We start from the raw sequence: 16,866 nt of genomic DNA, 5'->3' as shown, positions 1-16,866 counted from the left end.
AGTATTGTTTATGCAAGCTCCCTTAAGTACTGTTGACCAAAGGTCTTTAAATGCAACAGTGTAATAATTTTGTGACTAATTGAGATGTCTTCAAAATAATAAATGTAATTTTTAAAAAATTCTTCTCAGAGGCAAAAAGACGCAGAGCAGCGCCGTCTGCAGGAGGTGGGACGGCGATATTGGGTCCACCCCATCAATGTGCGGAGGGAGACCCGGGGCCACATTGGTTGCCTGTATGATGATTTGCGACGGTATGTCGATTTGAAGAGATCAAAGTTGGCAAATGTTTGAATGTAATATGCAAATGTAAAGGTTACTGTCCCCAAATGTTTACCTCAAAGTCCATTTTGTGTTTTTTTTTTTTTTGTTTATCCTTACAACGTTTGATGTTAATTTCCACATTTGTAAACCGTATGACATCTTCCTATGATGTTTGTTTATGTGTAATATTTGTGATCAATATTTTTCTTCATTTGTTGCAGCCATCCTGACAAGTTCCAGGACTTCGTGCGCCTGCCTATGGAGGCCTTTGATAATTTACTTTCCATTTTGACCCCACATCTCCAGAGACAGGACACCTACATGCGGAAATCCATCCCTCCTGTGGCCCGTCTGCTCATAACGTTAAGGTGAAGAGGCTTTATTTTAATGAGAACTATTTGTTCATGTAATTGTAGTTAAATCTAATATAGTGTTAAAATATGTAATAATTTAATATTTAGCTGAATGTGAAATATAATACTAAAAAATTTATAATTTTTTTGTCACAGATTCTTGGCGACAGGGGAGAGTTATGTATCGTTGCACCTCCAATTCCGGGTTGGTACGTCCACCATCTCAGGAATTGTGAGGTGCACGTGCGCCGTGATCTGGGAGCATTTGCAGCCCATCGTGATGCCCAGTCCGACCCTGGAGATTTGGTTGCAGTCAGCAGCAGGCTTTCAGTCTGTGGCCAATTTCCCCAACTGTATAGGGGCGGTTGATGGTAAGCACATACGTGTGAAGCAACCACCGCGATCAGGATCACAGTATTTCAATTATAAGAAATTTTTTTCAGTGGTCCTGATCGCGGTTGTTGATTCCACGTATCGTTTCCTTGCCATCGACGTCGGCTCCTATGGCAGTACTGGGGACTCCCGGGCGCTACTGAGATCAGAGTTTGGGCGGCGCATACTCTTAGATCACGTGACTCTACCTCCTCCCACTCCTCTTCCGGGTACCACGCATCCCGCTCCATTCGTCATGGTAGGGGATCAAGCCTTCCCTTTACTGAACAACCTGCTGCGCCCTTACCCACGGAGAGGGCTGGATGAACGGGGGAGAGTATTTAACCGGAGGCTGAGCCGGGCACGTAACTTCGTGGAGTGCGCCTTCGGAATCATGACTAGTCAGTGGAGAGTGTTTACCACTGCCCTGCAGTTGAACTTGGGCACAGTTGACATGGTCATTAAAGCTGCCTGTGTTCTCCACAACTACCTTCGGGACTATGCTCCCACCCCGGAGGTGAACGTGGAGACACTGCCAGCTTTTAGTGCCCCTATCAACTATGGCCAAGGGAGACAACTCAACCGCGGGATAGTGGTCAGGAACCTCTTTGCTGACTACTTCATGACTCCTGAAGGCGCCGTGCCCGTGCCCCTTTCACAGCCTCCCTTATGAGCCACGACCACAGGAATGATGTTTTTCCGCATGTATGTCACCTGTCTCTGGGATGTGTGTTTTTTTATTTTCTTTTGTTGTTTGAACCCGATGTATTGGTTGATATTTAATTTTCCTTATCTTTTTAATAAAACAAAAAATATCTTGTCTTATTCGACTAAACAATGTGTCTGCCTTTTCAATGTATGTAAACCATGTTGTGTGTTCCCACATAGTAGTGTTCTAAAATACACATAACCTCACTCGATATACTACTGCCCAGTAATTATCGAGCATGGTCACATCCTGCTAATGTTAATAATTGGATAGTCCTTAGAACCTAGTGTGCAGAAACATTGATGTGATCAAAACATGTGCATTTCCTATGGAGTGACCAGCAGGGTGCGCACTATATGTCGAACTTTCTAGTGTGGGATATGTAACAGGATCTGATATCTTCTAGTGCCACAGTCCATCTCACTTCTTAACAATCACCATTAACACACCACATATATCCCTCCACACATCACCCAGGTGCGCCAGCTTGATGTGGTCTACTTAGTTTGCGGGCAAATAAACAAGTTTTATCCTCACATTTTTTTAACTAAAACACACAAGAGTGTATTAAAAGATGAGAAATCTCGCTCTTTACTTTATCACCTGTTCCTTGTCTACAGTCATCTCCTGCATTTCTTAGCAAAAATCCATCACATCAATCTGCCTGTGTAAACGCTACATTATGTAGTTTATAGTGTGTACGTTGATATATCCGCCACTTTGTACATAATGACCACATGCTAAATGTCCTGCAGGAGGCGATTTCTACTCCCATCGGACATAGAGATCTATGTGGAAATGATAGTGTCATGATAATAAACATTAATGTCCCAATATATGTTACTGATCATCACAAGCCTCTCCTGCTCTGCCCACTTCCTGCCTTGCCCACAGATGTCAGCATAGAGCAGGCTCAGACCTGAAAAACAAGGAATCGCACCATTCACTACATCTTCGCTAGTGCCTTCACAATACGTGTATTTCACTCAGTATAGCTAACAAAAACAGGAGTGGATTCAAAACACCCAAAGGATCTCTTGACACAATGTTGTAATGTTGTGGATGTGCGGCATTAAAACACCAAATAACGACATTTCAAAATAACATCCCTTCTTAAAAAAATAAATGGAATATTTCACTTTAAATGCCGCACATGCACTCTATTTCTACATTGTGTGAACAGAGCCTTTGTGTTTTTAATCCACTACTGGTTTTGTTAACAATACTGACCAAAATATACTGACTCAAATACACGTATTGGGAACCTACTACGAACATGTAGTGAATGTTGCTATTCATTGTTTGTCATGTATGACAGTGCTCTCTGCTGCCATCTGTGGCCAAGGCAGGAAGTGCCCAGAGCAGGAGAGTGTTGGCGTGATAAATGAAATAGTTAACGACATTAATATTTCCTATCATGACACATTCATTTTTACACATACAGCAATGTGTCAGATATGATTAGAAATATCCTCCTGAAGGACATCCAGCATGTGTTAATTTGCTACTAACGTAAAGCATACAAGTAAATTTACTAACACACAATAGCAACATTCAATACATCTTTCTATGCAAACAAAGTCCACTAAGTGTTTTGAAGCGTATTTCGTAGTTCCTTAGTGGCAGTCAATAATCATTTGTTTTTTTAACCCTTAACCACTCAAACATAAACAAGTCAAATCGAATAATTCTGGAAACAACAAGATATGTCGAAATGGATTTATTACATGTTGAAAAAAATTCACATTCACATGATAGTGTGTGTGGGTGGATGTGGCAGAGGGTGTGTGGAGACTACTTTGGACCATGTTGACAGAAGTTAGAATAGTGTGCAGAGGCAATAGTGTGGCCAATATGTGAAGGCCACAGCCAGCCTGACTGTATTCTGGCAACACAAAACTAAAAGGGACATCCCAATCCCCCCAAGGTGTTATTGTCATCCCTAGCTAATGTGATGCCAGACCTTGTAAACAGTGTGTTATTGATGTGGTCCTGGTGCGCACAAATGTTATGAAATTATTAATGCTAGTAAGCCGCGGTTGGCACAAAGGCCCTACAGTGTAGCAGACAAGGGGTGGTGTTGGTGTAGCTGAGGAGAGGGAGTGCGGAACAAACACAAATGTTGTTGGACGGTCAAGGCACATGTCACTCTCTCTCGCCAGGCTCCACAGGACCCCCTTGCCATCTTGGTGGTGGAGTCCTGGCCAACCCCTCTGCCAGATTAGGTTCTTCATTCTCTTCATCCGATGAGGCCTCTGCTGGTTGCTGAAATACTTGTGGTCTGAGGAGAAAATAACACTGGTCACTATCTAAGATGCCACTTTTGTTTAAGGACAGATTTAGCCATATAACTAAAATGGATGCATCCAATGCAGGATTACACTCTGCCTGCTTTCACACTATTTTCTATGTACGAGGTGGCAGACTAGAAATTTTTTCACTATATTCACACACTGTTGACCCAAAATGTGGGTCTTCACAAGGCCACCCAAGTGGAACTTTATTTTACTCTATGGACACATTGCGTCCATTGTTTAAACATTATGAAGACAGTCCACGCTATTGGCATAACTGCCATTTCATGTTCTGGATTAGATCCTGGAGGGATCAAAAGCTGTTCCCAAAGCGTTTAGGCCAGGCTGCATTTGTTAGTTATCTTGTGTCCAGCAGGGTGCGCCTCATCTTACCGAAATAGAGATTACTCTAAAGTGTTCACTAAATATACTGCTCCCCCTGCTGGAGCCTCAATGTATATAATCTATATAAATATAACACATGTCTATGTGTGCACACATAAGACACTGAGCTCCTTCCGTCATCATCTGATCCTACCATGGACACATGCAATTAACACACACACTTACCTGCGGCGTCTGGTGGAATTCAAAATGAAACGCAGCATTGGGGCAAAAGGCAAAGCGGCCAGTTCTTCTTGGGAGGCCCCACGCCTCATCAGCTGCCGTCGCTGCCTAATGAATCGGTCCCTCACACTGGACCACCTGGTCTCCACATAGTTAGCTTAAACCAAAAGCATCCACACATTAGGAATATATCAGCGTCAGGTGACCATAACACTCGACTTTATGGTTTGCCACAGTGCCTAAACAACTTACCAATTATCCATTGCTCTAATCTAGTATGCTGGGCCCAATCTGGGTATACAATCCGGGCTACCTCCCTCCATGCGGCACTCCGCGTTAGCCGGCTTCTGTACCCAGGCGCAGGGCCGTCCCATAGCAGTGGCCGAGCATGGACCTGAAAATCAAACAAAATTACAGTAACGTCTTTGAAATTATTAGTCAATAAGGTCATAGCTCCTACACCCATTTCACATGCTACACGCCATGTTTGATTGTAACTAGTACGTCACTTATGTGGGTGGGGTCTCCAGCTTCACCTGCAGCTAACTCCCTCCCTCCATGATGTTTGCTGCCGGACATATCATATACACAGTACACTACTACTCACATCATGTCCTCATAGTATTTTGCGAAAATATATGTGCTTACTACTAGGGAATGGAAGCCCACAATCCGGCGCGGGGGTATGGGATCGGATAGCGACACGGGGGGACACGCCTCCTCTCTGTAGTATCGCCACCTCAGCACTGGGCGTAGCGGGGGTGGGGGGGGTTAACTATTGTGTGTCGTGTGCTCGGCGAATTGCTATGTGACACCATGTAACGCTGCTCAGCTTACCCATTTGTGTCCGGCATTGTCACGTCGTAAGCCGCTGCACTACAAGTGCCATAATGGTCGCCCACGCCTCTTTGAACGTGGCTGCTGCGTATTGTGTGTGCTTCCGACGTTACAACGCCTGACAAAGTACAAAGCAGAGCAGCGCTAAAAGCCAAACTACTCATTAGCCGAGCAGTCAACTTAATTAGCACAGCACACCAAACACTCCGGCTAAACAACCACCCCGCTACGCACACTGATGACGTGCATGTACTACAGAGAGGGGGCGTGTCCACGCTGTGTCGCTAGCCTATAGCATCATCAGCCTGCGCCGGATCTTGTGCGTGATTTGCGTACTATTAAAGCGACCTCCTTATGATGACACTATCAGCACATTATATGGGAGCAGTTCTCCTATGTATGTGCCGCCAACACCCATCATGGAGGGAGGAGGGAGGAGGGAGGAGGGAGAGAGTTCGCTGCACGGCCATCTCGCTAAGAGCAATCCTAAGTCACGCCCTGTTTGCCCAACAACATGTGCTATTACAAGGACAATTCCTCGACTAGCCATTACTTACAAATCTCGCCTAAAATATAATGTGCGGCACATGGTCCGAAAGAGCTAACACATTCACAGATTAGGAGGAGACACACACATCTGAAAAGACTCATGCAGTCATTGCTCGATTTCAAGCGCCCCCTGATGCCAAACACATCGGAATTACACACAATCGTACTTACATCAACTACTCCGAGCGATGTATCGTGCCACTAAATGACTATGGACAATCGTACACATAAAATAAATATTAGCTAGCATCTATTGATCATTACCTAATCGATTTTTTTTCAATAAATTATTTCTCACTTAAACAGGATGGAATAACAGATGTGACTTTTGGACATCCAAAAAACCGCTATAAAAGGCAGGAATTAGATTTTACATGTATGTCAATGTGACTCACACAACAAATGACAGTCATACATTAAGTCACGGCCACACAACTATCTTCTCCGAGTCCAAAGGAGGATCTAAATGTGTCTATCGACGATCTTATCGATGTATAAAGCACTCCCAACACCTCCATAAAATACTTACTTCACTGATGAGCTGGCCGACGTCTATAACAGACCGATCCAGATCCATCTCTGGCTGCATCGATCACTCCGGCTTTGTTGTCCAAATAACTTCTTCTTCCAGCGACGGTTTTAAAAGTGCAGATCTTACAATGCAGACACATCCTAAATAACCTTGGCTTCTACCCATAGGAACTCAAAATGATACATTTGTTATCTCCATCCAGTCACCGACACGGCCTAGGTGAAGCCTGGGCACAAGCAGTTGTTACATTCATCCCTGTATTTTGTGTTATATTTAAAAATATACAAGGACAATTACAAAATAAGACCGTGAGAAATGTGTGGAAAACAATATTTCTCTCATGGCTAAGCTTCAAATAAATAATTACTTTCTTCTATCATCCTATGTCAAGGCCAACTGCCAATCCTGCTCTCATCACACAGGTGCAACTAGCCACAGTGCAGGGTGGCACTCAGATACATGCACTAACAATGCTATATAACATTTGGCCACTTCTCCAAGAACTGGACCACAAACATAGCATTCCTTTCCCTTCCGGCCCAAAAGGCACCTGCAAAGGTCCAGGACACATGTCCACTCTCTGACAAGGCCGAGAGCACACCTGTAGCAACGATACCTCATACCCAGCCCTCAGGCCAGGCACTCACTGGTCATCAGTTACCTGCAAACAAAGGTGTAATCTCCAGAAGGAGAATGGTGCGCAGCCATGAAATGACCACAGAACAACACGTTTGTTATTCCTAGATTCATTCCTTACACCCCTTGGTTTGCACCATGTCGTAGCTGCTTGCCGCTTGGGCCCCACGATTTATGTGATCCGTTCTATATTGAAGCTACCGAACCGGTGGATCAGCCCAGCCACTATGTCCATATGTGAGCGAACACACTCATTTACATATGCAAATAACCAGCCCTTGGCGGCAAAGCCCACTGTTGACTCGAAATCTACGTTCGTTTTCAGTTTGGTTACTGAGAGGGTTAATAAATTGTGATTTCCCATATGAAATAGAGGCTTTGTATTCAGACTGATAAAGTGTTGCCATCTGTATACATGGCTAAAATAGGCATGTCGCATTAATGAAAATGATTAGGCTAAACAAAGTGCACAACCAGCTAAGCTTTTTCAGGGAGAGGTGAAAAAATGAGAGATTATATAAATACACAAGGAATTGGATTCAAAAACATTGTGAAACTTGGCAAGCAATATGATGTCACAACAGTAAAGTAAAAGTTAGATTATGACAGAGGGGGAAGGGCGCATGAAGCTGCAGCTTACTGCATACAGATCATTGCATTCTGCTGCAGGCTCCCAAAGGCCGATCTCGTGGGCCAGTCTAGGAGCAGACTATCAGATATTCATCCAACACACACTGAGTCAATGATTAGCGTAGTGACACAACATGTTAATAAAAGCCTGAGACTTGGGGGAAATGTTACATATATATCGTGAACACATCCATCAACTGCACTATGCGCAAAGCCCAAACCAACACAACCATAAGAATCGACCATTTTTTTAAAATAAAAGTGAAAACATGTGAATATATCCTTGATGTGTCATTGTAAAGGCTTTAGGCCTCTCCATGTGTGAAAATGGGGAGTTTATTATAGGATACACTACATTGTGTAAGCGCGAGGTACTTTAGTAACCTTGAGCCAAATCACTACATTACACCTCCCAATCGAGAGAGAACAACGCAGATGTGTGTGTGGAAGAATGTCAACTATTCGACTTACACACACACAATGTAGCATTGTTTGCTCCAGTCCAAATCTAGTTTTGATGTTATTGTTGATCATTAAAATACTTATAATGTGTAATTAAATATTCAATAGAAATGAATTTTACAGCAAACTCAGCATGTTCTGTATGAAATATCACATTAAACCGATTATTGTGTATAAGGGTATAAACCCACACACCGTATACACAGCGTATTTACTGCTGCGATACGCAGCGAATACGCAGCAAAAACGCAACAAATACGCAACAAAAACGCAGCAGATTAGATCTAAATAACTGAACTCAGCATTAAATCTTCACCATCAAACTGCTGCGTATTTGCTGCGTATTTGCTGCGTATTTGTTGCGTATTTGCTGCGTATACGGTGTGTGGGTTTGTACCCTAAAGGTTACCAAAAAAGGATACATTTGACACATCAACCTTCTGTGCAAGATGCAGAGTCAAACATAGGCAACAAAAGTCAGTAATGGATGTAAAAACAGGACACATCAGACACTTGCATTTAGGAACTCATCTATTTGTATGACAGTCCATTTTTGTCCTTCTTGACGTTTAAATGTAGTGACATATTGGTTCTGCTAACAAGGGCCCCTACACACAAGAACCATTCGCCCTGGAGATAGGTAAAGGAAAGACATTATGATTTTACTTATTTCTATAGATTATTTTAAATGAGGATCTTAGCAAACTGTTTTTTTAAACAGAGTGTACCATGTCACCACGGTAAGGTGTCCTCAGGGACATGGACCCTACTCTACCCTAACACAAAATGACCTCTCTGGGCCTGAAAAAGGAGACCACTTGCCATAAACCAAAGGAAAAAAAAAAATTAAAAAAAAAAAAAAAAAAAAAAGGATGTATTGCCTCATACATCACATAGTAGAAATCATAAACGTCGTGGGTTACGAGATGCCCGAGAGCGCCGTCCACGCCGTGGCTGGCGCCTAGGAACGGCCCTAGTACCCTCAGATGGAGGGGGCATGGCACCAGGTGGCTCTGGGGACAATGCTGGGGGGACAAGGGGGGAGAGAGGTGGGGGCACAGGTGGGGGCGCAGTGGTCTCGGGGAAAAGAAAGCCCTCCGGCGGGATATGTGGCCTCCGTGAGTGTAACCCATACACCGATTGTAGGAGGACGCCCACATAGCAAGGGTCGGGGAAAGTATCGGGGTCAACCTGCTCGTGACACGACAGCAGCACTTCTGTAACCATCCGCGCACTACGTGCCAGATTAGTAGGGAGATTCCGTAAACGGACTCCCAGATAGTAGCAGAAGAAATCATTCTGATCATCTCCTCCATCAAACCGCCTGACAAAGTTGACGACAGATTGATCCAACTCACTCAGTGCTGAATGAGCTTCTTCTTGATCCCGACGCCTCCTGGTGGTGGTAGTAGTGGGCCTCGTGAGTGGCTGACGTGGCCGAGCTGCCAGGGGCACACCACTAGGACCTGCACCAGATGTTGATGGTGCTGCAGCCTCCTCCTCTTCGTGCATGGAAGTCGAGCCAGAAGGTCCTGGCATCGGCTCCGTGCCCTCAGAAAGAGTAGGACTGCCAGGCTCCTGTGATGGCGGTGGCGTGGCACTATCCCCCTCCTGCTGTGATGCTGCAACATCAGAACCACCAGCATCCTGTCCTCCCGGTGGGTCTGAGAAATTGCCACTGGTTCTGTGGAGAGACAGAAAGGTTAGCTAATATGGACACATTCATAAAGGTACTTCATATATCGAAGGTTTTAGTTTTTATAACATACACTATGTAGAAATGTGTGCTTTGGTAACACGAATACATTATGTAGTACTATGAGCATCCTATGTTAGGACATACAACTATTTATATTAACTCATTCACATTAGTGTTTTCCCAAAAAAATAAAAAAGATAGGCGAAAAATGTTCCCCTTTCTGAGTGTGGAAACAATGCTCTCATCTTCATGGCATGTTGTGGCCATGGAAGCATTATGGTGACAACACAACAACAAGTGTTTTTTAATGTGGCACACCAGGGAGAGGGGCCTGAGTTAGTCATGTGACCAGATACACAAGCGTCCAGTAAGAGGCCTGTGTACCTGTCATTGATCCCCGCAGGCCACACTGAGACAGTGACAGAGCAGCAGGCCGGCCAGCATTGAGTATAAAGGAAGTGAATAGTGTGGGCCGGAGAACAGCTCTCGGACTGCTTAGTACTGTAGGACACAAAATATAAAACATTAGCCGCTGCATGGAAACGGCCATTTCATTCACCATGCTTACTGGCTCTGCCACCTACAGCACACGCTAAACAACTGAGGGAGTGACCGTGATCTGCTAAAATCCTGAGATGTTGGTCTAGCGCCATGACAGAAACTATCATATTTTATAGAAATGACAGGATGTTGAAGCACGAGTCAGAGTGGTGTGTAAGCATTTGGTTGAGTGTGAGCAAAGGGGAGTATTGTGATTGGTCAGGATACATTAACCCTCTATGGACAGTCACATACACCAGCATGAAGGCTAACAAACATGACACAACTAGGGCCTTATAAAGAATGGCAATAGTGTATGTTGTCAAATTATCTGGATACATTAAAGATAATTGTCTGGCCATTCCTATAAAACATATACATAAAGAGGAAGATTGGTGAAATCGGATGATATTATCTGCTAGTGAGTATGGACCAGGTTCATCTGAAAAACCAAAGGCAGAATAGAAAGTCATTACTCCCATATAACATTTTATCTCAGGTCTTCCATATTGTACACTATATGATACTATATACATTATGGAATAAGAAAAAGATGCTTACTGCCGTTGACTGCGGCTCGGGATAAAATCCAACAGGGGCGCATAGCGCATGGAGATCGGCTCCCCACCCCTCTCCTCCGTGCGTATCGCCCGTTGGTACTGGTCCCTGACACTAGACCAGCGTGTCTCCACTGCTCGGACTGACAAAAGCAAAGATTTATTATAAATAGATAGATAATAATAATTTATATATATTTCGAGGTGTTGGTAGAAATATCGGACATTGTTCTCACGATTTTATGTCATACATTATTTGACAACACGACATACCCATCCGCAGCTGCTCGCTGTCCGTCACATCGCCCCACTGTGGGACTACCAGAGCCGCTATACTCTCCCACGTCTCGCGACGCAGGACGCGGTCGTGGTAGCCACGCACAGTCAAGTCCCACAAATGGGGACGGGACCGCACCTGAAAAATTATATATAAACACAGAAATCACTAGACATCTCCATCTGACTTCACCTCTCTGTGTGTCTACATCGATTCGAAGAATAACATGTTTTACTTTATGACATTACATAGAGTGGTGTTGGGCTTCCAACAGACCACCTGTGTAATCTAATGAACACAGCCTAATAACCACTGAGCCAAGACTCACTAAACCAAGGAATGCCAGAACTCTTTGAACACACTTAGGAAAACATACCAAGATTGGTGTCTAATGATTTAATTTAGGAAAGGCTTTGTATCTTAACTACCACTAATTAGTAGGCCACAAGACCAGCTCAATGCCAGCTTTGCATTCACACCTGATGAAAAAGAAAATCCACATTGTTTATAAAATACATGAACACATGTGCAAACGAGTGAAGCTAACTATTTCACTACTGCGGTGTTTGTTCTGGTGTGTGTGTGGTGTTTTGTTATCTTAGTGTGCGGATAAAACATGGCACAACGACTATGGTTAGAGATCTCGAAATTTGGTTATAACTATGGTCACCAGTTATGTCTTAAACAGTCGCTGATATATAGTTAAAAATATATTTTGATAATTAAATACATGTAAGGTTACGTATTGCATTATGTCCAACATTCTAGGAGGAGCACACAATAACATGAAACTACGTGCCAAATCCAGCTACATGAAAAACGCATCAAAAACGCAACCTTGCTCGACTCGATTTGGGAAACATTCCCCAAACATTACTTGACTATACTGTGTAGTGCGCACGCTTACTCAGATTCACATGCACTATATCCCACAAAAAACGCATCAAAAACGCAACCTTGCTCGACTCGATTTGGGAAACATTCCCCAAACATTACTTGACTATACTGTGTAGTGCGCACGCTTACTCAGATTCACATGCACTATATCCCACAAAAAACGCATCAAAAACGCAACCTTGCTCGACTCGATTTGGGAAACATTCCCCAAACATTACTTGACTATACTGTGTAGTGCGCACGCTTACTCAGATTCACATGCACTATATCCCACAAAAAACGCATCAAAAACGCAACCTTGCTCGACTCGATTTGGGAAACATTCCCCAAACATTACTTGACTATACTGTGTAGTGCGCACGCTTACTCAGATTCACATGCACTATATCACACACAAAACGCATCAAAAACGCAACCTTGCTCGACTCGATTTGGGAAACATTCCCCAAACATTACTTGACTATACTGTGTAGTGCGCACGCTTACTCAGATTCACATGCACTATATCCCACAAAAAACGCATCAAAAACGCAACCTTGCTCGACTCGATTTGGGAAACATTCCCCAAACATTACTTGACTATACTGTGTAGTGCGCACGCTTACTCAGATTCACATGCACTATATCACACACAAAACGCATCAAAAACGCACTATACAGATTTGTGCCGAACAAATTTCAAAATTTTTACACATGTCACTGTTATGAAATAAAATATATACATGGAAGAAATACAACAACCCTACACTCAATAGGGATAATAAATTCGACATATGTAAGTAGTTATTTAATATGGGAACTGCACTAGAAATTAATACTATAGCACATAAGGAAACACATGACGATACTTTGTGGTTTTTTTCACGCCACATTCACAGGCCCGTGTCGCATGACTAAAACGCTGATATTTAATACCACTAACAGTCTTGACATTCATATGTGTGTTACATGTGGCTTAGGTGCGTTTTTGTTGGCCGAGACGACCATGTGCATTTCTAAGTCCAAGTAAAACATTTTCACACATCACATAAATATATAAACATAGATATGTATTTTGGTTCACATACATTACATCTTATTTGACATATATTTATATATATATATATATAGATAGAGAGAGAGAGAGGGATAAATAGATACACAGAAAGAGACTACACATCCTATTTTCGAAGTCAAATCATTCTAGAAATATTAGTCTAATTCTTCGATAAAACTTACCTCTGCGATCAGGCGTGGAACATCAATGTCCCGCTGCCAGGAACCACGTCGCCCACGACCAGCACCACCATGCTCCGCTCGCCGTGCCATCGCTCCAGATCGGGACACCTAAAAGGATGGTCACCTATTGAAGCCCATTCACTTGGGCCTTTTAAACTGAAGGGGCGTTACGCATTGATGAATTATTCTAATGAGAATCCAGATTGATCCGGCAGTAATCAGAGGTTCCGGCAGGCCCGAATGTTACTTCCTACGGTCGACTTGGACCATTTCGGCCCGGAAATAATGGTCTTGCTCATTTTTTACGGACCCGGATACAATCAGGCCCGAAACTCATACGGAGTGTGCACTGTGCAGCCGCATATCCTATACTTCACAGCATACACACGAACCATCAAATATACGGCCGCACTATTACATCCGTACATACGGCCGCACTATTACTACGTGTGAATCGAGCCTTATAACGTTTTTTTTGTCTAAAAGTTTTTTTTATATAAAAGTTGCAGTAAACATGCTGCAGGAATATCTCTTTTCAAAGTTTCCTTTTTGAATTTACTAATGAACGCAACATCTTTCACACGTTATCTGTTCGAAAGAATGATCCTTGCAGACATTTTGTCCACAAGTAGTACAGACACGCTCCAATTTCCAGTCCTTCTTTGCTGGACAAATGTAACATCGCTTTCTTTTTTTATCTCTTGGCTCTGAATGTTCCTGAAAACATATACCACATATACCACTGATCATAGCTTCTGTTTGCCTTGGCAAGCATTTTGTGCTGCTTCTCTCCATCATGGAAGGTTCATAGCAAAGTTCCGTCAAGTATAGACGTCTTTTGTCCTTTCTGTTGGCATGGAATTTTGGATGAGTCTCACTATAAACAATATAGGTATTGAGGGCTGACACCTAGCATATTATAAAAAAAGAACTACAGGCCAACGTTTTGTCTGCTTCTAGCACGCATACTCTCCAATAATTTCGTCCATCTTGTCAACTACTCCTTTGGTTTTATTATAATGCAAGATTATTTCGGGTTTCAGTTTTCCTGTTATTGGTGTCTATACTTGCATCATGGTGCATTGTACTCAGTAATATCATCGATTTTTCTTTCTTAGCTTTATAAGACACCATTGTCGCTTGATTGCAGAAACAAATACACGGTCATAAAGTTGTCGATGTTGATTGTGCTTCATGATTGGAGGAATTTCTCAGCGGTCTTGCTTCATTTTACCAACAAGTGTAATTTGTTTCTGAGGCAAAAAAATTGGCCAGTTCTAGATGGCTGAAGTAGTTGGCCATTGTTATATTATTTTCAGAATGGAAAATTGGTTTAGCAAGTGTTTTTACTACGTCAGAACATAGGTTCTTCTGGACTGGAGCGTCAACATCTTTGCCACAGTTAATCAGACCATTCATTCCATAATAGCTTGCAGCATCACACATCCAGAAAATTTTAATACCATATTTAGCAGGTTTGCTGGGCATATACTGAATGAATTTGCAACGTCCCCTAAATGCAAGAAGTTGCTCATCCACTGTCACATTTTCACTAGAATGGTAATGCTTAGTACAGTTCTTGATAAAAAGGTTCCAGATGTAGCTAATGGGGGCAACAGTAAGGACAAAAAGACGTAGGATCACATGTAAACCTAGTACGGGCCTAAAAGGCCCCAGGTATGTGAATATGGGGTATTCACAAAAAAGAGTTGTTATACCGAAATGCCTGTAACATAAAAATATATGAACAACTGGAAATGACTAATAACTATATACCTGAGGAATACCTAGAGTTTCAGAATTCTAACTAAAATAATCTTGCAGTAAATAGAAAACAATTAACAGAGCGGGCCTGCGAGGCCCCAGGTATGCATTCTAGGGTTAAAGACCTTCAAGACAAGCCTCTTTCCCTACTACTTTTATCTGGATTAGCCCCTTTAGGACAGGGCTAATTTTCATTTTTACACTTTCTTACTACACATGTTTAACAGGCTATAGCGCTTGTATTTTTTCACCTACAGACCCACATGTGATACCAACTGTACTTTGCAATAACAGTGTCAGGATTGTGCCTTTTTGCTCATCAGTTCATGCTGTGCAGCGGGGAAGGCATTGATTCCTGAACCTGGTCTGAACAGGTATCTGTCTTTTTTGTTCAGCCCCACCTGTTTTGTCTGTCAGAGTTCTGGCAGTGAAGGAGTTACTCTTCTTCTAGATTCTTTGCTACTCAGGATTCCTTCAGCTGCTCAGTATTGTTTTCTCTTGACTGACAGATGCCTTTGCCAGCCAGGGTTTACTTGCACAGGAGGATTCAGGCGGCCCCTCCAATGAGGTTATGGACTGGGCTCCTGATCTATTATAAAAGCCTGACACTCCAGCAGTTTGATGCTGGCTGTTGAATTATGCTCTGCTACAGCTTTTACCTCTGCTATTGTCTATGTATTTATGACCTTTGGCTTTGTTTCCTGACTTCCCTGTTTTGCAGCCTGCCCTGACCTTACTCCCCTGACTGATTTTGTACTTTAGCCACCCGATGTTGCTGACTGTAAAATATACTAACATCACTAGTCTCTAACATAGTATAACCATGTCAATCTAAAGCATAAGACATAGTTTAAAGTTATAGTTGGTAGGAAGAGGGTAGATATATATATATAATAAGGTTTGAACCACTGTACAGCCATCTTGTCTCAGGGAGTTAGTTCTGAGAATAACTTGTTTACTGCATTGCGGTAACATATGCTAGAATCAGTCATATAGATATATATACATTTGTAGGGAGAAGCAGAAGTATATTCTGGGATGTCACGTAGCTCCTTAGAAGTCACCATATAAGTTGAGGCTCAGAGACGGGAGGTGGGGGTTTCAGCTATATAAGCAGGGAGTATAGGATAAGATGAAGGGAGGCCCTGAGAATGCTATCCATCTGCACACCAGGGTTATGAGACCTCTCCCAGGAACATCTAGCACTGGACACATGAACTGAAGGACATTTTTCAACTCCAGATAATGGACTCTGCTTGAAACAACAACCTTTGTAAGATAACTTGTTATTCTTATCTATACCTATAACTTTTGTATGCTCATTATTTTTGTGCATTAAATCATTGCTCCTATCTTTTGAGCAAGAGCATATGGACTACGCTTGTCACATTCTTTACAACTGCTGCTTCACTCTTTGCTGTGTAAGAGGATACGTGAGTGGCCCAAATTCTAACACTGACCCGGATTGTTTTGTCTGTCACTGTTCTGTGTTACACTTTATCAGTGTAGAGACTGCCATAGTGGCTGTCCGCAGCCGCCTAGGACTGTCCGTGGCAAATAGGCAGGGACAGTAGGTGGGTTCAGCTAGGGCTCACTGTCTGTGTCCTGTCTGTTTTTTGCCATACTTGACGCTAACAGACAGACTTAATTTGTTCATAAAATATGCTGCAAAACCGGTAAAAGTGATTTGTGCTTAAGTACTGTTATTAGCT

At 42.8% G+C, this 16,866-nt stretch overlaps 1 long non-coding RNA gene and 1 pseudogene across 1 annotated transcript; both read right to left on the bottom strand.

Moving 5' to 3' along the window:
- Window positions 1-16,866, bottom strand: part of LOC138796567 (large ribosomal subunit protein uL5-like) — a 165,479-nt pseudogene that overhangs the window by 33,328 nt on the left and 115,285 nt on the right.
- LOC138796869 (uncharacterized) lies at window positions 11,062-13,475 on the bottom strand. Its single transcript, XR_011363832.1, has 3 exons — window positions 13,391-13,475; window positions 11,272-11,413; window positions 11,062-11,141 (listed from the first exon to the last, which is right to left on the bottom strand). It is a non-coding gene; the product is annotated as an uncharacterized lncRNA (long non-coding RNA).

The sequence above is a fragment of the Dendropsophus ebraccatus genome, chromosome 7, assembly GCF_027789765.1.
Source record: "Dendropsophus ebraccatus isolate aDenEbr1 chromosome 7, aDenEbr1.pat, whole genome shotgun sequence".
Lineage (NCBI taxonomy): Eukaryota > Metazoa > Chordata > Amphibia > Anura > Hylidae > Dendropsophus > Dendropsophus ebraccatus.
The sequence above is the reverse complement of the archived record's forward strand: the minus strand, read 5'-3'. Positions and strand labels throughout refer to the sequence as shown.